Genomic DNA, 22304 nt, shown 5'->3' on the forward strand with positions numbered 1-22304 from the left:
ATAAAGGAATCCAATTCAAAGCATCCAGATGATTCGGATAATATCTGAAATATATCCATATAAACAGTTAATTGCCACCTTTAATATATGATACAACAGTTTATCAGCTCTAAATGTTGCACATAGCAGTCTTTGACTTATAATTTTTTCTGTGTGAATATTTACAGAGAAATATCAACAACCTCAGATATGTAGATGATACCACTCTAATGGCAGAAACAAAGAAGAACTAAAGAGTTTCTTGATGCAGGTGAAGAAGAGTGGAAAAGTTGGCTTGAAACTCAATATTAAGAAAATTAAGATCATGGCATCCGGCCCTCTCAATTCCTGGCAAATAGATGGGGAAGAAATGGAGGTAGTGACAGATTTTATTTTCCTGGGCTCCAAGTTCACTGCAGAAATTAAAAGCCGCTTGCTCCTGTGGAGGAAAGCTCTGGCAAATCTAGACAGAATTCTAAAAAGCAGAGACACCACCCTGCCAACAAAAGTATGAATATTCAAGGTATGGTTTTCCCAGTTGCAATGTATGGCTCTGAAAGTTGGACCATACGAAAGGCTGAGCACCAAAGAATTGAGGCCTTTGAACTCTGGTGCTGGAGAACACTCCTGCGAGTCCTTTGGATTGCAAGGCGATCAAACCGGTCAGTCCTAGAGGAGATGAACCCTGACTGCTCTTTAGAAGACCAGATCCTAAAGATGAAACTGAAATACTTTGGCCACTTAATGAGAAGGAAGGACTCACTGGAGAAGAGCCTAATGCTGGGAACGATTGAGGGCAAAAGAAGAACGGGACGACAGAGAATGAGGTGGCTAGATGGAGTCACTGAAGCAGTAGGCGTGAGCTTAAATGGACTCCAGAGGATGGTAGAGGACAGGAAGGCCTGGCGGAACGTTGTCCATGGGGTCGCGATGGGTCAGACATAACTTCGCAGCTAACAACAACAATTACAGTTACAACAGCACTGAAAAAAGGGACTTGACTGTTTTTCACTTACTGTATTTTTTGGAGTGTAAGACACACTTATTTCCCCCCTATAAGAGGGTGGAAATGTTGGTGCATCTTATACACTGAATACAACCATTTTTGGCCTCCTGAAGCCCCGCCCACTCATCCCATTTTTGTGAAAAATGGGTCCGTTTTTTACAAAAACAGGCTGCGCAGAGTGTGTGCAGGGTACTCCTGGGGTCGGGGAGGGGAAAAGCCTTTTTTTTCTTATTTACCTCTTTGAAATCTTGGTGCGTTTTATAGTCTGACAAATGCAGTACATTCATGGTCATATGATAAAAATTTTATCCTTGGCAACTGGCTCATATTAATGAACGTCCCTGGTTCATGTGATCACTTTTGCAACCTTCTGATAAACAAAATCAATGGGGAAGCCAGATTCACTTTTTAACCGTGTTACTGATTTAACAACTACATTGATCCACTTAACAGCTGTGGCAAGAAAGGTCATAAAAAGGGGCTAAACTCACTTAACAACTGTCTCATTTAGCAATGAACATTTTTGGCTCAGTTGTGATCATAGGTCAAGGACTATCTCTAGTTTTTTCCTCTAATATTCAACCTGTAATCTGCTTCCTTGAATTTGGATCATGACTCCTTGACATTCATTCTGGGATAATAAAGATTAGGTTGCTGCTTTCTAGAACAGTGGACATCAACCAGGGGTCCGCGGACCACCAAAATTTTGTGGCCTGCAGAGCAATCGTTGCCTTTCTCTCGAGGAGCCCAGCTGAAGTTTCCTGCGCCGCTTGCTCTTCAGCACTTTGACACCCAGGGACAGGATGCGGTCCTTCAGGCAGTTAGCTTGGCTGCCTATTAGAGGAGAGAAGAGCCCAGGGTCAACCCTAGCTTTGCTGCCCACTGCAGCTAGAAGTCTCAAATACGGCTGAGAATGAACATTTCTCTTGTAGCCAGCTGGGATGCTAGATCGGCCCCCTGCAAACTCTCGTCTCTCAAGGGAGCGTTCGCTGAAGTGGCACGGGAAACTTCAGCCGAGCTCCTCGAAAGATGAAAGTGTGCAGGGGACCGATCTAGCGTCTGCAATGAACAGCAAAGCTAGGGTTGACTTCAGCTGCTTCTCTCTGCTGTAGTGCTTCCCGGAGACGGTTTACTGCTCTGAGCCTCAAGTGGCAGGAGATGAGGGCTGCCTTGGCGTCACCAGCTGGCGCAACTATACTGCGACAAAGGCAAAATGCTGATGCGTGCAAATGCAAATAATATTTCACTCCTGTATCTTCCAGCAATCATCACCGCTGCTTCGGCTCGCTTGTGGCCCTCCCACCCCCGCCGCAACAGCATCATTACCTCATTTCGGCAAGTGAGGGCTGAGCTCCTTTTTGCACATTGTACCATCTGCAGTTTCATACTGCACTACGGCGGAGATTTCCAGTCCCACCACTGGCCGGTCCCATATTCTAGAGCTGTAACAGATGCACTGGTCGGGTGCACTGGTCTGCCAGGGAGCAGGCAGCTCCCCTGCAGGCTGGTATACCAGGGTGCAGGAGGTGCTCTGGGATGACCAAAGGGCCAGTCCTGTGACTACTTCAACTCTGGAATATGGGACCGACTTTCCTACCAACGTTAGCAAGCCACCGTCAGTCTGCCAGCCTTTGTTTTCTTTTACTCAGATTGACCAAGCTTCTTGAGAGAAGGAACACAAAAGAAGTTTCCAGGTTGTGTGCCTGGACCAGGCGCTTTCTCTCAGGCCTCCCACTAGGAAGCCTTGTAGAAGCATACAGGTAGGCCAAAGCGGCTGAGCCTCCCTTCCCCATGGTCTGCAGGATTTAAAATTATGCATTTGGTGGTCCCTGTGGTTCAAAAAGTTGGAGACCCCTGTTCTAGAAGACTTGAAAAGTGCCATCATCTCTTTTCCTCGGTCAACTTTATTAATGATATTCCAATTTATTCTTAACTTGGGTTCTTCAGGTCTTCCAATGGGGGATTCTATGCTATTGTAATGGAGTCCATCCATCTTTTTCTCCTCTTGTCTTCCATGTTTCCAAGTATTACAGCCTTCTCCAGAGAGCCAAGTCTTCACATAATGTGCCCTCAGCAGAACAATTTGAGTAAGACCTCTGGGTTAACTTGTTTGATTCATAGGTTTGTTTTCTTAACTGTCCATGTCTTGTCTATACAATAAGGGATATTGTCCAACAGCTAATGTTAAAAAGGCATCAATATTCTTCCTGCTTCTTCAAAGTTCAACTCTGCCTCAATAAAATGTAACAGGGTACACCATGGCTTTACTCCATAATTAAGCATATATAAGTTGGATGAATATATAAATGGATTAAATAAAATAAAAAGCACAAATTTTACCTCAGTGAAAACATTACAGCTGAGAGCATTTAAATGTTCAGGTTCCCTTACCAACACTATCACCATCAGATTAAAATGAACTTTAAATCCAAACATTCATTTTCATCAAACAAAGGAACATTACAGCTACTTCTATGAATAGCAGAAACTTAAATTACCTTTGAAATAATAGAAAATGCTTTTAGTTCTCCAAGCTTGTTTCAATTTAGTTTCTGAACATTTCATTACCAGACTAGGTAACATTATCAGCAGGATTTTCTTGTCCTATTCCTCTTTAGCTTATGTACATCTTGTATGTCAGTGTGGTCAGTTGATCGTTTGATTGGTTGTTCATTTGGACCTATATTTAAATTCTGAGCAGCTGATTGGTTCTCTTGCTGATTGTTTGTTTGAATGGTCTGGTTTTTTATATATTCATGTGATTAACTTATATTTTTAACTTAAATTGCCCATTCTCTCTATTTTTCCCCTTTTCTACCACCTTACCAAATTCTGGACAGACAGCTTTCCTCTAACATGAATGCATATCTTATTTACAAAAAGGAATAAAACATCAATTTTACAATACTTAAAGAGATATTGAAAGTGTTCATCCGAAATACAGTACTGAACAATCCTAAAGAGGGGATAATACCCACTACTGTATCCCTTCTCATTGTATTTAATTATAAATACAGGCACATTTTATAAGTGACCTCTGGTTCTGTAGAGTGGGAGGCCATGGGAATGGTCCTCAGGTTACTTTATTCCAAGTGAGGCCACCATTATATCATTTGACCCAAGTTGCAAATACCTAGGTAGGTGTCATCTGAATGGTACTTAACTCTGCATTAGCAGAGTGGTCAGATTGGGGTCTTGTCATGCACATGTTAGAGGACTAGAGAAAAAAAATCCATAAGCCCTGGAAATCATATAATGGGAGCACTCAGTAGTTCAACTACCTTATCCTGCTTCACAAACTGCTATTACCGTATATACTCGAGTATAAGCCGAAGCGCACGCTTTTGTGCTGAAAACGCCGGCTTATACTCGATCCTACCCTTGCAGAGCCGACCCAGGGAGAGGGTTTTTTGCCCTCGGGAACAGCTGGGCCGGCAGGACGAGCCCAAATGCTGCCGGCATGTTTTGCCAGCTCGGCCGGCTCGTTTTGGGGCGGCGGCTGGCCTCCGGCGTTTTCTTCCGCCGCTTTTTGATGGCGGCGGCGGCGGTGGTCGGCGGAGGGGCGGGGCGGAGGGGCGTCACATTTTCGCCCCTCTCACTCGTCCTCCTCTTGCCCGCGGTGGGCGGAGGGGCGTTGTCACTCGCCTCCTCTCCAGCGAAATTGAGTGCGGCGGCGGGTGGGGAGGCCGCCGTGAGTGCCGGCTGGGGAGCCCGGATTGGCTCCTGACTCCCCAGCCGGCACTTCACGGCGGCCTCCCCGCCGCCGCACTCAATTTCGCCGGAGAGGAGGGCGAGGTGACAACGCCGCTGGCGAGTGACAAACAAATAGAGTTCTTCGCTTGGCGTTTGTCACCGCCTCCTCTCGAAAGCCGAAATTGAGTGCGAGCGGCGGGTGGGGAGGCCGCCGTGAGTGCCGGCTGGGGAGCCCGGGATTGGCTCCTGACCCCCAGCCGCACTTCACGGCGGCCTCCCCGCCGCCTCGCACTCAATTTCGCCGGAGAGGAGGGCGAGGTGACAAACGCCAAGGGCGAGTGACAAACAAATAGAGTTCTTCTCGCCTTGGCGTTTGTCACTCGCCTCCTCTCGAAAGCCGAAATTGAGTGCGGCGGCGGGTGGGGAGGCCGCCGTGAGTGCCGGCTGGGGAGCCCGGATTGGCCCTGACCCCCAGCCGGCACTTCACGGCGGCCTCCCCGCCGCCTCGCACTCAATTTCGCTGGAGAGGAGGGCGAGGTGACAAACGCCAAGGCGAGAAGAACTCATTTGTTTGTCACTCGCCTTGGCGTTGTCACCGCCCTTCGAAATTGAGTGCGGCGGCGGGTGGGGAGGCCGCCGTGAAGTGCCGGCTGGGGAGTCCAGGAGCCAATCCCGGCCCCCAGCCGGCACTTCACGGCGGCCTCCCCACCCCGCCGCCGCACTCAATTTCGGCCGGAGAGGAGGGCGAGGTGACAAACGCCAAGGCGAGAAGAACTCTATTTGTTTGTCACTCGCCTTGGCGTTGTCACCCTCGCCTCCTCTCGAAAGCCGAAATTGAGTGCGGCGGCGGGTGGGGAGGCCGCCGTGAAGTGCCGGCTGGGGAGTCCAGGAGCCAATCCCGGCTCCCCAGCCGGCACTTCACGGCGGCCTCACCCCGCCGCCTCGCACTCAATTTCGCCGGAGAGGAGGGCGAGGTGACAAACGCCAAGGGCGAGAAGAACTCTATTTGTTTGTCACTCGCCTCCTCTCGAAAGCCGAAATTGAGTGCGGCGGCGGGTGGGGAGGCCGCCGTGAGTGCCGGCTGGGGAGCCGGGATTGGCTCCTGGACTCCCCAGCCGGCACTTCACGGCGGCCTCCCCACCCCGCCGCCGCACTCAATTTCGGCTGGAGAGGAGGGCGAGGTGACAAACGCCAAGGGCGAGAAGAACTCTATTTGTTTGTCACTCGCCTTGGCGTTGTCACCGCCTTCGAAAGCCGAAATTGAGTGCGGCGGCGGGGGAGGCCGCCGTGAGTGCCGCTGGGGAGTCCAGGAGCCAATCCCGGCCCCCAGCCGGCACTTCACGGCGGCCTCCCCGCCGCACTCAATTTCGGCTGGAGAGGAGGGCGAGGTGACAACGCCTCCGCCCCCACCGCTGGCAAGAGGAGGACGAGTGAGAGGGGCGAAAATGTCAACGCCCCTCCGCCTCCGCCGACCACCGCCGCCGCCGCCATCAAAAGCGGCGGAAGAAAACGCCGAGGCCAGCCGCCGCCCAAAACGAGCCGGCCGAGCTGGCAAAGCATGCCGGCAGCATTTGGGCTCGCCCTGCCGGCACTTCAATCCCGGGCTCCCCAGCCGGCACTTCACGGCGGCCTCCCCACCCACCCACCCACCCACTCCCACTGCCGCCGCACTCAATTTCGCTGGAGAGGACGGCGAGTGTGTCAAACGCCAAGGCGAGAAGAACTCTCTTTTATTTGCTTGTCACTCGCCTCCTCTTACTGCCCTCCTCTCGCCTCGGAGGGGCGGAGGGGCGTTGTCACTAATACATCCCAATAAAATGCAAAGGTTTCAAAGCATGTTTTGGAAAAGCAGCGAGGATGGGGAGAATGCTGCCTTGAATGTGAAAAGAAACGTGGAAAACTCCAACTACAGTATAAAAAAAACATTTGCACTCAGTACTTTTTATTTTATTTTATTTTTGCCAAGTTTTCCCCAGGGTTTTTTCCCTATGGAAATTGGGGAGGTGGGGAGAAAGAGGTGAAAAGAAAAGCCTCTTGGAAAGCGGAGAAATACGGCAAGAACAAACAATTTCTCCCCGCCTCCCGGCGCCGTCCTTCTCTCCCGCCAGTCACATGGTTCAGTTTTTTCCAGGCTAACTATACTTATGCTTCACTTCCCGAGTGAACATTGTAAAGTAAACAGTGAGCAACAGTGAGCAAAATTACGGTAATCTCCTCTGCCAAATCTATTCCCAAACCCTCCCCCAACACCTCCGCCCACAAAGGCAAGAAATGAACGCCGAATCCGAGAGGGGGCAGGAGGAGGAGGAGGAGGAGGAGAGATGGGGCATTGCAAGCTAGGGTGGGAAGAAGGAGGAGGAAGAAGAAGGAGGCAAAAGAAACCGACCGCAAGAGATCAGCAAATTAGCTTTCCTTCTCCAAACCAATTTTTTTAAAAACCTGCTCTACCCAGAGCAAATGGCAAATAAGCAGCCTGCTTTGAGTCTGATTATTGTTTCACGGTGGTTGCCCTCTCTGATCTCCTTGTACATGACAAGGCACCTCTAACCCAGCGCTTTGTGTTTGTTATTGGTAATTCTCCTCTCCTTCTTCCATTGGAGTCCTCTCCTTTCTTTCCGAACGGGCGGGCGATTTACCTTCTCTGCCTCTTTTATTTTCCTGGAGGTGGAGGTGTATTCCTAAGGATGCCTTCAGTGCTGGGGAAGGAGCCGATCCATGGAGGGGAGGGGGGCGACGCTGCCGAGAAGCCGCTGCTTACAGAGAGCGAAAGAGCCAGGGAGACCTTGGCATAGGTGGGCGGCTGGTGTAAGGCAGGGCAGAACCTTCGACCCGCAAGGATCCCGGGAGGTGGGGACGAAAGAGAGGCAGAGAAGGAGGGAGGGAGGGAAGGAAAAGAAAAGAAAAGGGGGAGTGAAAATAAGAGCAGTCCGAGCAATAAATAAATATTGCTGGGCTGCTTTCCAAAAATCCTCAGCACGGAACTAAAAGTTGCAAGTGTTTTGTGAGTTCAAACAGTCCCTTCCAGACTAACACGTTTCATTAAAAGATACAAAGTTTGGTAAACTGAAGCTCGCTCTGTCCAATGCAAAAAAATCATCATCATCATAATAATAATAATAATAATAATAATAATAATAATAATAATAATAATAATAATAATAATAATAATAATAATAATAATAATTGTATACCGCCTTCTCCCATATATTTGTAATATTAGCAGGAAGGGTTACAGCAAGGAAAATCAATACAACCCGTTCTAAGCCGAAAACACATTTATATAAAGAGACCTGAAAACGATTTGTATAGAAACAAATGTACGGTATTTGTCTCTTGTGATGATGTGTTGCAGGGTTGCCTTAAATTGCTGTGTGATAGTTACAGCATTTCCAGAAAACACAGACTGGAAAAGAAAAGAAAAGGAACGGTAGGAATGAAAATGGATGACTGTGTCATCCATATCATCAACCTTTGTGAAGTGTATTGGGAAGCAACTTTTAAAATAAGACCTTTTCTTGATCGTCTCCCTTATTAAAAGGGGCATTTGTCACTCTCGCCTCCTCTCGCCTCTTGGCGCTTGACACACTCGCCTCCTCTCACTCGCCTCTTTTCGCCTTTGGAAAAGATAGCTTGCCGTCCATGGGTCTCTTTGGACAGCTTTCTGGGGTGATGGTTTCGATGGCAGTTGACGCCGTAATAATTTTTTTTCCTGTTAGGAATGGATCCCAGTACTTCTAATCCTGGACCATCAAAACAAAACGCAGGTCATAATGAAGCTGCTTTCAAACTTAAGGTTGTGTCAAGAGCAGAAGAAAGCAATAACAGTATTGCAAGTAGGAATTTTGTGTTGATGAAAACAAGTAAGGAGTGGCGGAAAATGAAAGCTGACTTGGAAAAGCTTCCAAAGGCAAAAAGCTCGACGTGGTTTAACGAGTCCATTTGGGGCTCTAGAGACTGAATTGCATGAATGGGTTATGGAGTGTCGTCAAAATGGTTACTGTGTAACACGATGGGAATTCGCCACGTGCCTTCAAATGGCTAAAGAAGAAAAATTTAAAGTACCAGGCACTGAAAATTTGTTGCATCAGCAGGATGGTGTACCCGCTTCATGAATAGGTTTGGCCTATGTTTATGCAAAGAACAAAGATTGCACAGAAGCTGCCAAAAGACCTTGATGAAAAAGTGATGTCATTCCATTCATTCATCATAAAACAAAGAAGGATCCATAACTATGACCTTCAAGATATTGGAAATATGGATGAAACGCCTATGACCTTTGATCTTCCAAGCAACAGAACTGTGGCAAGTTTGGGAGACAAAACAATTTTACTAAGAACCACAGGAAATGAAAAACCATTTCACAGTCGTTCTGTCATGTTTGGCTAATGGAACCAAGCTGAGGCCTGTTATTATTTTTAAAAGAAAGACCTTGCCTAAAGGTAAAATTCCGCCACGAATTACAGTGCGTGCACATGTTAAAGGCTGGATGGATGAAGATGGAACAAAAAATGGCTGGAAGAAATTTGGAGCAGACGACCAGGAGCAGCCTTAAAGAAAAACCATCACTGTTAGTTTGGGATATGTTCAGAGCCCACATATCTGATGACATAAAAAAATTGGCAAAGTCATCTCAAGTCACTTTGGCCGTTATTCCAGGTGGGCTTACATCTGTATTGCAGCCCCTAGATGTCAGTTTAAATAAACCTTTCAAGGACCGTGTCGAAGGATGTGGCATGAATGGATGACATCTGGTCAAGCTCAACTGACAAAAGTTGGAAATCTGAGAAAGCCAGACATACAACTAATAGCACAGTGGGTTCGTGATGCATGGGAAGATATTCCAGAGGACATGGTGCAACGTGCCTTCAAGAAATGTGGCATTAGTAATGCTATGGATGGCAGTGAAGACAGCGCATTGTATGAGGGTGACAGCAGTGATGATGACGACTGTGAACTCAGTGATGATGACAACGTATATGCGGATAACATCACAGACGCTGAAGTAGCTGAAGCTCTGTTTGGACAAACAGATGATGAGGAGGAGAGTTTTGAGGGATTTTAGCTCTCGTTAGCTTGGTTGCTGTTACTTTTAAAGATACTGTATTTTTGATACCATATTCTTTTTGGGGACCCCCTTTTGCACTTTTATTGTTTTTCGTTCAAATAAATATTCATGTTATTTTACTTGGCTCTATCTTTATTTTTTACATTGACCAGTAGCTGCCTCATTTCCCACCCTCGGCTTATACTCGAGTCAATAGTTTTTCCCAGTTTTTGTGGTAAAATTAGGTACCTCGGCTTATATTCGGGTCAGCTTATACTCGAGTATATACGGTAATATTTTTACCTGCTTTAGACAGCCCTGATACTTGTTTATGGAAGAAAATTCAAATTAATAACCAAATGCAATTTGGAGAGGTGCCACCCTTCAACAAATGCAAGATATAAGACTGTTGCCAGCCTGTGCTAAAAATAAGTTCAAGGGTATTCCAACATTCATTTTCAAAATCCAAATGCTAGAAAGCATTATTTCATAAAGTCAACTCAATTTTCAAGAATCTTCAAAATAGTTAGTCTTAAGGTTTTGCTCACATGTCTATGGACTATTAATGAATTGTTACACGTAGAAAATATAAAGCTATTCACTGCTAGAAATTTTGAATAACTAGGGAAACAATGTCAACATAATTAACGTAGCCGTCAATTCAAATCCATTATATTAACTTTGAAAGTTCTTTCCATATTACACATAGTATTACAGAAAGAATATTAGTTTTTACCAGGAGAGGGAGCTCACAGTTCATAAATTGCACAATTTCCTAAGTGCATTTCCCAATGTACTGAAGAAATATTTCTCAACCCTATTTTATACATTAAATTTATTACCTTATTACAAATATATGACATCCTTATTTACAACGTACAATATAAATTATGTAAATAAGTTTTGGTCCAATGCATACAAATATACACATAATGGTTGCTGCAGAAGCTAATAACTCTGATTGCAATACTGTTGCATTTGTAAATAATGACTGAACGTTATGATTGTACTGCAGTTGAATTCTAGTTTTATTTTTTACTTCAATACTAAAACATGGTAAGTTTGCAGTTCGATTCAGAAATTTTTTTACAGATTATCAAACAATAAAACAATTCCACAATTATGGCAGCAATAAAAAGAAGGGGTCTATTCACCAGCAGGGGATCGGGATGTGTGTGTGTGTGTGTGCGAGAGAGAGAGAGAGAGAGAGAGAGAGAGAGAGAGAGAGAGAGAGAGAGAGAGAGAGAGATTGATTGTTTCTGGTGGATTTTTATTTTTGTAATCTGTCCAGAGTCACTGGTGGTGAGCGGGCAGCCATACACTACAATTAATCAAAAGGCTCGATAATTTCCTACAGCATAAGAAGATACAGATAATTCTGTCTTACTATGTATGTTTCATAGGTTCATTCATTCGTTGAAATGATCTGTGAAAAAACTGTTTGGTAAATGTTCACTATCAATAACATAATTGCGCTACATATTTATTCCATGTTTAACTTCCCTTCAATTTTACTAAGTCCCGGAGTGGGATTCTACCATTTCAGGAGAACCGGTATCTCCGATGATCAGCTGGGCCCGCCCACTGGCCCCTGTGCTTTACTTACCTTCATTTCCTTTGCTTGAAGCCCAGCTGATCGGTGCAGCAGAGCAGACTGCCATGCCTCAGCTGTTTTATTCACCGGGGCTGCAGTAGAAGATAAGTTTTAGAACTTAATTCAAATACACCGCGCATGTGTGCACACGCTCAGCGAACCGGTTGTTACACCTGTTGAATCCCACTACTGACTAAGCTTTTAGTATGGGTTGGCAATAGAGTCCCCAAGGAAGCTGGTGCTTCAAGATTTCAATCTGCCTGGTATTGTTGAATCCAGAGCATGCAAAGAAATAGTGGCATCCATGGCAACCATGGCCTTCTTTCAAGTAATCGATGGCCCACTGCATACCAGTGGCTGCGCCTTGGATATGGTTTTAGGCTGAGGGCAATTGAGAAGTCACCTAGCAGTGGAGAAATTTTGAGAACAATCCGTTGTTATGGGCTGATCATTTTCTCATTGCCTTTTGATTCACCGGTGTTGCCCCTCCCTGCAGGGAGAGCGGCCTGTTTGATTAGCCTACCCCCAAGTGACTTCCAAAAAAGAACTTGGAATTTTTCCTGAGGATCTTGTAGGTGACTTGGCCAAGTTTTCTAGGCACTGCTTAGAATGCAATCAAGGACAAGGACTGTATCACCCCTATGCAAATTCTGCATGTGCACCAATCTTGGGGTACTCCCTAGTTTATTGGGGGATGAAATACTTGGAACACCATCTGAGGAAGGCTAAGGAAAGCAACATGTCAATATTTCTTCATACTTATTACATTTGCAGCTCTGCTCCGGATGACCTAATCCAAGGACCGCTGTAAGGATTAGCTAGATTAGCTGGTGAATGAAATCATTCAAATCCATTCCGACTTGAACTATGACTGTAGAATACAGAAGGAGGTTTCCCGGTTGCTATCATGGTATGTGGGAATGAGAAGAGAAGTCAAAGAAATGCAGCTAAGAGAATGATCAGATAAAAGGCAACTTAATGTGCAACAAGAATGCAAACAGGACAAATAGTTCAGAAGGGACCCTCCATAGTTTCTTGGGCTTTGCTGTAAAGGGGAGGGATGTATTTTCAGATTTGCAAAATTCTCTTAATGAAACCTTACAATAAAGTAGAATTAGCTTATCTGTGTTTCCTGCTGGTCCACCTCGCAGGGCTGACAACACAGTCTGGTAGTATGATGTGGGATGAGTTTAAGCCAGTGCTTCCTAAGGAAATACAGTAATCTTTGACTTACAACCAAAAGTTCTATTCCAAAGTGAATCATTTGTTAAGTGAATTTTGCTTTATTTTATGACCTTTCGTGCCATGGTTGTTAAGCGAATCAGTGCAGTTGTCAAGTTAGTCACAAGGTTGTTATGTGAATCTGGCTTCCCCACTGTCTTTGCTTGTCAGAAGGTCGCCAAAGGGGATCACATGACCTCAGGACATTGCAACCATCATAAATATGAGCCAAGCATCTGAATTTCGATCATGTGACCATGGGGATGCTATAGCGTTCGTGTGAAAAATGATACGTCACTTTTTTCAGCGCCACTGTAACTTTTAACAGTCACTAAATGAACTGTGGACTACCTGTGTTGGTAGTTCAGCAATCTGTCTATTGGATCCAGATCCCTCCCATAAAAATGACTGCAGAAGTGACCCACAGTTCAGTACAATCTTAATGGAGAGGGTGATGTATCCCTCCTCAAGAGGCCATCCTTGGACCCAATGGTTTCAATATCTATATACGAACTATGTCCAATCTTTCCTTTCTGGGGTAGATTGTTGATAGGTAATTGGTGTGCACTTGATAAGAATTGTGGAGAAAACCAATTATCTAGAGACTTTTCAGTCAGATTTCATCCCAGGGCATACTCTTGTGATAGCTTTGGTCACACTTCTATATGACCTAAGGTGGGGTAGTTGATTACTCCATCCTTCGGCTCCTAGATCTCTTGGCACTTTTTGATACACTAGTATGGTATGCTTCTGAACAAGCTCTGTGGGGTTGGGGACTGGCTCCACCATTCAATGGTTGTCCACATCTGATTCCAATCAATATTAGTTGGGGGCAGAGAGAGAGGGGATATTCAATTACAAATAGTCTTTTACTAAATACCACAACTGGGCCCAGAATCTTGGTTGTTGAGTGAAGTGGTTGTTAAACAAGATAAAATGTGACCACTTTGCTCAACGACTATAACCCCAACTCTCCCAGTTGTAATTGTTAAATGACCACACAGGTCGTTAAACAAAGGGCTGGGGACTATCCATCAAGGAGAATAATTGTAAGAACAATGGTCTTCTCTAGTTATTTTTTTACTGAATTTGAGGTTTGTTCCTCCAGTGTGCTAAGGGATTTCCGGAAACCCTTCTGTGTTGGAGGACCTCATCTCAAATCCAGTGAAAACATTAACGGATGTCATCATTCAGGAAGGCTAAGAATGCTGGCTTCACTAGCCTTTTCTCCTCCCCTCCAAAGGGAAAATGTTAATATATGCAAGGACTCTGAAAGGTTTGGAATGCTAGTATATAGTTCACTAGTATATTTGCTAGAAGGATCTCCCTTTCTTTCACACAAGAGAAAAGAAATCCCTCAATGCATTTGGGGAGCAGACTTCAAATGCAACTTGTCCTCCACTTGCAGCCTTACCTACTTTTCCCCCCATTCACCGGATAAATTAGCAGAGAAGATTGCAAATGGTGATCACATGGTAGTAGGACACCATTTGTAAATGTGAGCAGATTGTCAAGTACCCAAAATGCAACCATGTCACACCCTGGTCATTTCACAAGTTGACTTCCGGAAACAAATTATATATGGAACTGCCCTTAAAGTCCACTGGGAAGCTTCAAATGCTCCAGGATACAATAGTGTAGAAGTGATGTGCCCATGTAACATCTCTGCTTCACAAGCTGCACTGCTTAGCTGTGATGGTTGCAAGTTTGCCCCCAAAATGATTCAAAGTGCTGATTATTACCAATGAAGCCCTACATGGCATAGATAATGGTTACTTGAAGGTTTGCCTATCTCCCATAGTATTTGCCTGACCAACTCCATCTAACAGGGTTGGTGGAGTCCAGAGTTCAATCAAACAAGCCGTCACTGTAGCAGTATCTACTCTCTAGAATGAGGTCTACCCAAGATCCAAATGGTTCTATGCTGCAGGTACTTCCAAGGGCCTTGAAGATGGTTCTTTACCCAGACTTTTGGTGATTGCGAGTCATATCCTCTTGATTTATGTGGGTTTATTTCTTTTTTTATATATCAAACCAATTCTTGTCAGCTCTTATTTTTTTACGGACAACCTGTGGCTCATTGGTTTATTGTTTCAGAGATATTTCCTTAACTAACTTAACTTAACTGGTGATTTTCCTACCAGCTTGACCATAGCTGACAGCACCTCTGGCAGCTGATAGTGGGCTGGTCTACTGGGCTTCTGTAGACAAGACCAGTCTAATGATCTCCACCAGCCAAAGGAGGGGCCAATCAAGCTGGCCTCCAGAAGGCTGTGGCAGGACTGGTCTATCGAACCACCGCATGGCAACATAGCAGCACTGAAGTTTCCACAAATTTGATAAATTTCAATCCCACAGGAGTCACAGATATCAGATTTTGGATCCATTTTGCAAGTTTTCCCATTTGAAGTACCTTGGTTCAAAAACGGTTGCCCAATGATGCTATGCATTCCAAAGGAGACAGAAAAGAGAGCATACCTGTTCTGTACTCTTAAATAAGGATAACTGGTTAAGGCTTTAAATAGTTAATATGACCATTCAGGAATAAGATCTATAACAAGATGATTATTTTAAAAAACCTATCTGAAGGACTTTGAGAACGTGAGACTAAATCTTAACTCTTTTTTCCTAAAATGATGACTGTTATCTAAAGTTAACCTCTGGTTTTGACAACATAATCATGTTTTGCTTTTATATTTTAGTGGGTTGATCAGCATGGAAAATTCACTAGCAGTTAAAGTACAAGAGTGACAGAAAAATCAAGTCAGTTTTTTCCCCCCAAAACTTAGTAATTGCAAGCTGTTCTCCTAATAGGATAGTTTAGCCTGAAATTGAGTTTCTGTTCAACACATGGAGGAGATTTACAGCAAGCCAAGCTATACAATATAGGTTCTTCCCCATTAACTATCAGCCTGTACTCTTGAAATGATATTCTTCCTTGGCTCTCTGTCTCCTATCTGGGAATTGTTAAATTAAACCATTAAAGATGGGAAAAGTTTCTGGTACTAACTTGATACCTTCTGAAGTACTAAAAAGTAAGGGAAACTGGTAGGCTCCCCTTACACTCCCTTTACTCATGTATATTAATTACACATTCCAAGTTCCTAAAAACAGGAATTATTCTATTACTGTTTCATTTTCTAAGACCTTTCCAAATATTGTCTCCAGTATATATATGCATTTTGTTCCAAAAGTTTCTGAATTTGTTACAAATAATTAATTAATAAAATAAAAAAATGAAATACATTTCTAACTACCGATAAAAACAAGTCAGCTTTATGGAAGACAAGTTAACCATAGATCAATATGTTATCTTGCTGTTTTACCAGAGGAATACATGTATATTCCTACTCCTTATATGTTGCATTCATTGATTTAAAATCAGTCATCAATTCCCTTCCTAGAGTCTGGTGGAAGCTGTTTCATTCATTTATAGATCAAGGGTTACTTTGCGTAATTTGGATGGTGCAGAAAAACACAGTTATGTAAGTTACAAGGTAATAGCAGTCTTCTCCTTGCAAATATTTCAGTTCATAAATAAGTGAAACAGTGCTTATTCTCGGCTCATCCTCTTTTCAGTAGCTATGAAAAGCTCATCAATTACCACTTCACCAAAGCAGAATCCCACTTAACAATAGATAGCTGACTGCCTCTCCTCTTACCAATTGCCTGGCTATCCTCTTCCTAACTTTACAGATTTTTTCAAGTACTGAAAACCATAAATCATTCTAAAATGAAATCTCTATCTTTCCCCCACCAGAAACAGCAATGATGGGTAAAACAAAAGATACAGATAGTCTTTAACTTACCACCATTTGTTTAGTGACCATTTGAAGTTACGACACTGAAAAATGTTACTTATGGCCAGTTCTCACAGTATCCCCGTAGTCACATGATTTGTGCCAGCTGCCAGATCCCAGAGTCACCTAATCACCATTGCTACCTTCCCAGCCAGTTCTCAACAAACAAAATCAATGAGGGAGGTTAGATTCACTTCATGACTATGTGATTTGCTTAACAACTGTGGCAAACAAAGGTCGAAATACAGTGCACAAATTGGCAGAGACAATATCTATTAATTATTAAGATGAACAATGAAAATGGATAGAGAATTTTACTTTATACCTAACACGATAGCTTTGTAACAATGTGAATCATTAGACTTGACCTGACACAAAGCTATTCAATATCACACATGAATAAGAGATCAGATACGTTTTAAAAGGATGTGAACTGAATCTCCCCACAAAGAATATTCAGGAAAACCTAGAAATGAATGGCAACACACCTGTTGCTTGTGCGTAAAAGTAAAATTTAATCTCATGCACCCATTTCTAATTAAACGATCTTAGGTAATTGGGCTGGCAAAGGCCAGTGTCTAAGAAAACTGGTTCTTCTGCCATCTTCATTGAAAGACTATCAATAATACATCTACAAGTTCATCTATTGTGTCATTCTTTTTTAAAAATACTGAGTTAAACGTAGCAATCTTTTTCACCCTCCCTGTAACATAGATTATGTCAAAATGTAAGCAACAAATACTGGTTTGCATCTGAAGAGAATAAAGTTCTACATTTTTGCCCCATAGACTATTTCCAGGAATGCATATATAAGATCACAGTCTTTGATTTCATCTCTACCAATTTTCCATAACTTCATCCCTGCTACCCATACTCAATGCCAGTGATTATTTCAACCAAGGAAAAAAGGAAATGGGAATGGCAGTGGTTACATGGGAAAATAGAATGGCTTGGATGCCTTGAAATGAAAGGAAGACAATCAGAGTTCAAATTGCTCAGGTAAGGAGAGAGGATTAAGATCAAACTAACTGTGAGGAAGGGATTAAAAAAAAAGAAATACTACTTCTGCATGCAGTTAGTCCTCACTTAACTGCAGTAATTGTGACCGGAATTTCCATAACTAAGTGACACAATTGTAAAGTGAGAATTCACACGACCACATTGCTTTAGTGAGGGAAACTCTAGCATTCTAGTTGCCGTTAAGAGAATCCTTCTTGGAATCGCATGAACACCTCTGTGACCTCCTGCCAGCTTCCCCATTGATTTTTCTTGTAGGGAGCCAGCAAAGAAGGTCGCGAATGGCAACCGCATGACCATCCTAAGTACAAGGACCAGTCTTAAATATTACTCCTTCAGTGTTGTTATTAAGTTTGAAAGGGCGCTGAACATATGGTTGTTAAACAAGGACCACCTGTTTATATTTCCATACACCAAGTAGTTAATCAGACTTTCCATCTTGTTACAATCACAATAAATAAAGTTACCTCCATAACCAGTTCCCACATTTCTTGTAGCTCCTTGGCAGGAAGAACACTGCAACAGCATTGAATGGAAAGCACAATGGGAAATATATAATAGGTCATAGGGAAGAAAAGAATGAATGTGCAATTTCTTTGACTGACAATTCTCTGGCTTGCTTTTAATGTCATAACTTATTTTACAATGTGTACATGCTGTCACCATCATAAGGCTTTAGGCAATACAGAAAAAAATTCCTTGAGGAAATAATATGTCAGATCCAACAGAGAACAAGTCAGTCACTGGCTCCCCCCCCACCTCCCCCACCCCCGTTTAAATTGAACTAGATACAGCTAAGTTTTAAAAGACAAGGACAGAATCCATGAAAGGGCAGAGATAACAACAGATCACATCGATTGATTCTCTATTCTTGCCAGATAACAGATGCAGTGCTAAACCTGCCGTGTAATCCAATCTAAGTCCACACTGAAGAAGCCTCAATATATCCCATGGAATTCACAAAAATTGGAATTGCAATTGCCATCGTTAAGCGATGTGGTCATAAAACATGATGTCACATGACCACACCGCTTAGCAGCGGCAATTTAGGCTGTCTCTGTTGCTATCGTAACCCAAGGATGGACATTAAGTGGGAAGAGGTTGGAGTCCTAAATAAGGAACATGGTGGGATGCCACAGGCAGGCAGTGGCAGTGCAGATAGGCCAATGAAGCAAAAAGACGATTGGTGGGTGATGAGAAGTGCAAGTAGGTCAGTGAGGGCCAGAAGCAGGCATAGAGGGTGCTATAGATCTTGTACTCTACAGTGGAACTCCTTGAAATGTCACAACTGATGAAAGAAAAAAATCAGACTTATGGGAAAATCTCTTCTTGTGTAAAGCAGCCAAGAAAGGTTGCAAATGGCAATCCCACGACTGCAGTTTACTGTAACTTCGTAATCATAAGCTGGATACCAGAACACCCAGAACAAGGTCAGATATATGAACATGGGGACCCTGCAATAGCTACCATTTCACAAACCAGTCACAAGCCTCCCTCATTCAGTGCTGTTGTCATTTTGAATGGTTGCTAAACAAGTGATAACAACTCGAGAAGTATCTGTATAAGGAACTGTTACCTAAATGATCCAATCAATACCAAAAAGTGTAAAGATCCTTACTGCAAAAGAAAACAACAATTCCTTTGGTCTGTCTTAATGGAAAATGGAATGTCAAAAGGTATTTCAAAAATTCCAATATTGAGCCACAAAATGTGAATGTGTTGAACCAATAATCTGGCTCTTGAGATGAATTTGGATACACAATTCTGCCCTAAATACATTAAGAACAAGGTGATCTCAGACAATATTTGTATCCATTGGTACATAAACTTAATAATAATGATGAAATCTACTTCAAATTCTACATTTATAAACCTCCAGTTGTATCTTACACAACTTAAAATTACTCTTTTCCTTGCCCCTTTTCTAATGCAAGTGAAAAAAGAGCAGTTTCTCTGCTGTTATTTTTAGTTTTATGATTCAAAATGTGTAACTTTTGTCAGATCTTAAAACAGGTTTTTCCTCCTGTTCTTCTTAACTTTTAAAATATATAGCTCCTATACTATGCTGTATGTTTTCCAGTACTGCCTGTTTGATTTTACAAGAAAAACCTTTCACTGTTAAATGATGTGATGGATTATTACAATTATATTCAACTATATAAAAATGTAGGTTTGGATCCTTCATACCGATAAACACAACATTACATTCAGCAAGCTAAAGTTCGTTTCTTTTTGAAAGAAAGAACCCTGTACTGCATTAAACAAAATATTAAAATTAAAACAGGACAGTTATGGACAGTAGACATTTGAAAAATTAATTCCTTTAGTACTAAAGTGCACCTTAAGTACTAAACATTCTCGGCCTTTATCTAATTAAATATGCATAAATCTGTATCATTAAAATAATGCAGGATAAAAGCTACATAGTCTTACGCATCATAGCAGGCACTCTTAGAAAGGTTCCAGGTCTATATGTTTTGCCACATATAGATTTGTGACTATTTTGCTTCATCTGTTTTCTGTGCTGCAGATTAAATATAAACAATGAAAACAGAATTTGACCCTGTAACTAAACATAGTTGTTTGAGAAATACAGGATGCAGTATCAATATTAAATCTGAAAATGTCCTATGCTCTTGGAAACAATATCCTTTCCATCATTCAGGCACCTATGACAGAAAACATGTCTGGTCTGTCAAGAGTTATATAACCTTATGTCTAAAATGTGTTTGGTTTTAGTAGTGCAAAGCACTGTTATACTTACAAAATAGACATACAATTACTGTCTGTATCAGTGCTAGGGACATTTTTCAGGTGGGAAAAATACCATTACAGTGATCACCATCATGAAAGCTGTTAATTCCACTCGTCTCCATTTGCTTTATTTATTATATGTATATAATCACTCATCTCACTGAACATATCTCTGGACAGTGTACAACCAATAATTAAAACAATGTCATCATGTTAAACCACTATAAACATAATAAATAATTGTGGGGGTACATCCATATAAACACATCACACAGGCTGCCCAACAAAGAACCATATGGAATAATACTGATCCACTTATCATGTGGCTTCTTAGGTATTGCAGGAAAAAACAGCTATTTCCCATAAATGCATGATTTCTTAGAATTATGTGGTCCTGAATAAGTCACAGTAGTCTAGCTACTGTGGTAGTATGGAGATGCTAAGCCATAAATGAACTAAGACATGGTAAATTGATCAGCCTGGATTTGGCAACACAAAAGAATCAAACATATCAAATGGCTTGATTTGCACAATAACTGAGAAAAAGAAATTAGAAAATCACCCTTAGTTTTGGTATGTTTGCAAACCCAACTCCAGTTGGAAACTAGGCCAAATATACTATGGCTGACTATTAAATTTTATTATCTTGTATTTTCATCTTTAAATGTAAAAGCATGCTAAAAAGTATAAAATACACTACAGAAAGCAATAGAATAAGAATTCGGGCAATCAGAATTTCAGTACAATTCTATACCTCTAGCACTGAATAAATATCTTATGAACAGATTGGTATTAATTTAAAACAGGATATATTTACTAGATCTCCTGTTCCTAAAGGTATATTTTAGGGGTGAAAACATATGTTGCATCATTTATTCAAGGCTTGCCAGAATCGCCCCAAAAAGCAAATTGCATGTGCCTGGTGTAAGAAGAGGAGCGACACCCCACTCACAACTCCCATCACTGCCTCCTTTTATTTCAGAGCCTCTTCCTTTATGTTGTAACGGTGTCACTAGCTTAAGAAACCAGACGTTTTCTCATACCTTTAAACCCTTCACCATCTACCCACGCCTCATTCTCACGACCAATCTGACACCACGCTACACGTTTATATACCCGTGGCTAACTTAGCCACCACTATGGCGCGCCAAATCAACCCAGGAAGTTAACAGAGTCAAACACATAGAGTCCAACTAAGCCGACCCGCCTGGGTTTCCAAAAATGCGGGTCAGGTCCGGGAGAGGTTCGGTGGGTCGTGGGAACCCCAGTCCCCCTTTGCTATAGCCGGACCACCACTAAACTCCGCCGTGTCCTATAAAGACCAGTGCAAGAACGCGCGGCACAGCCGCTTTTCGGACGGCTCCGACCTCACCTGCTGCTGGGCTCCACCGCCAGCCGCTGTCGCAGCAGAAGAACGACCCTCGAGACCTCCGTCGGTCCGCACTTCTGGGAGCTGCAGCCGGGCAGGGCGAATCCCGCCCAATCGCCTTTCTCTCCGGCGCTTTTATCGCAGCCACCGGCCGAGCACCGACCCTTCCGAGTCAGCGCGTGGGGGGAAGACGCAGCGGCCCCGCAGTCCCTCCTTCCACCTGCCCCGGGCACCGCACGTAGCGACAGGCTGCGCTCGCCTACAGCGCCAGCTCCATTCGCGTCCCCCCCCCATTCAACCGGGGCGGAGCTCTAAAGCCGAGAGAGCGGGAGCGGCGAATTACTCACCCCAGTTTTTTGTAGCCACTGCCCTGATTGGCCCTTGCCCGCCGGGAGTGGGGGAATCGAAGCTCACTCCGCCTCCCGCCCGCTGGAAGTCTGCTTGATTGGAGGGCGAGAATGTCAATCAGGGGAGTGATTGACTGCTCGAAGGGCGTTGTACCACGCGCGGGTGGAATGTTGCGCGTGGACTTGTGGCAATGTTGAGTTACTCAATGGTCTGAGAGTGCAGTGATTTTAAAAAAAAAAATATTTGGGACATTTCCTTCTTTTACTTACTTGTAGACGCTAAAGCATAAAGAGAAACACGTGCTAAGTTAGAACAATCGATTTCTAACCCTGCATCTAGTTCTAAATGTTGCTGTTGTTGAAGGTTGTTACATTAATAAGATTTTTTTTTGAACTGCTTCTCATCCTAAATTTCCATGCAATGGACCCCCAGTTGAATAAACTTACCTTAAAATACTATGAAAACAATGGCTGCGGTAA

General features: G+C 43.2%; 1 protein-coding gene across 4 annotated transcripts in view; it reads right to left on the reverse strand.

The window, feature by feature from the left end:
* The window catches only part of MPP7 (MAGUK p55 scaffold protein 7), a 98912-nt gene extending 77129 nt beyond the window's left edge, over window positions 1-21783 (reverse strand). For 2 of the 4 annotated variants that reach the window (XM_058182209.1, XM_058182208.1), the window contains exon 1: window positions 21481-21781. The gene's annotated coding sequence lies outside the window, so the exon portion shown is untranslated. Of the gene's footprint in view, window positions 1-21480 lie in introns of all 4 variants that reach the window. The other 2 variants (XM_058182210.1, XM_058182207.1) reach the window with 2 other exon arrangements.
* Between the last annotated feature and the right edge of the window lie 521 nt (window positions 21784-22304).

Source organism: Ahaetulla prasina, chromosome 4 (assembly GCF_028640845.1).
Source record: "Ahaetulla prasina isolate Xishuangbanna chromosome 4, ASM2864084v1, whole genome shotgun sequence".
Lineage (NCBI taxonomy): Eukaryota > Metazoa > Chordata > Lepidosauria > Squamata > Colubridae > Ahaetulla > Ahaetulla prasina.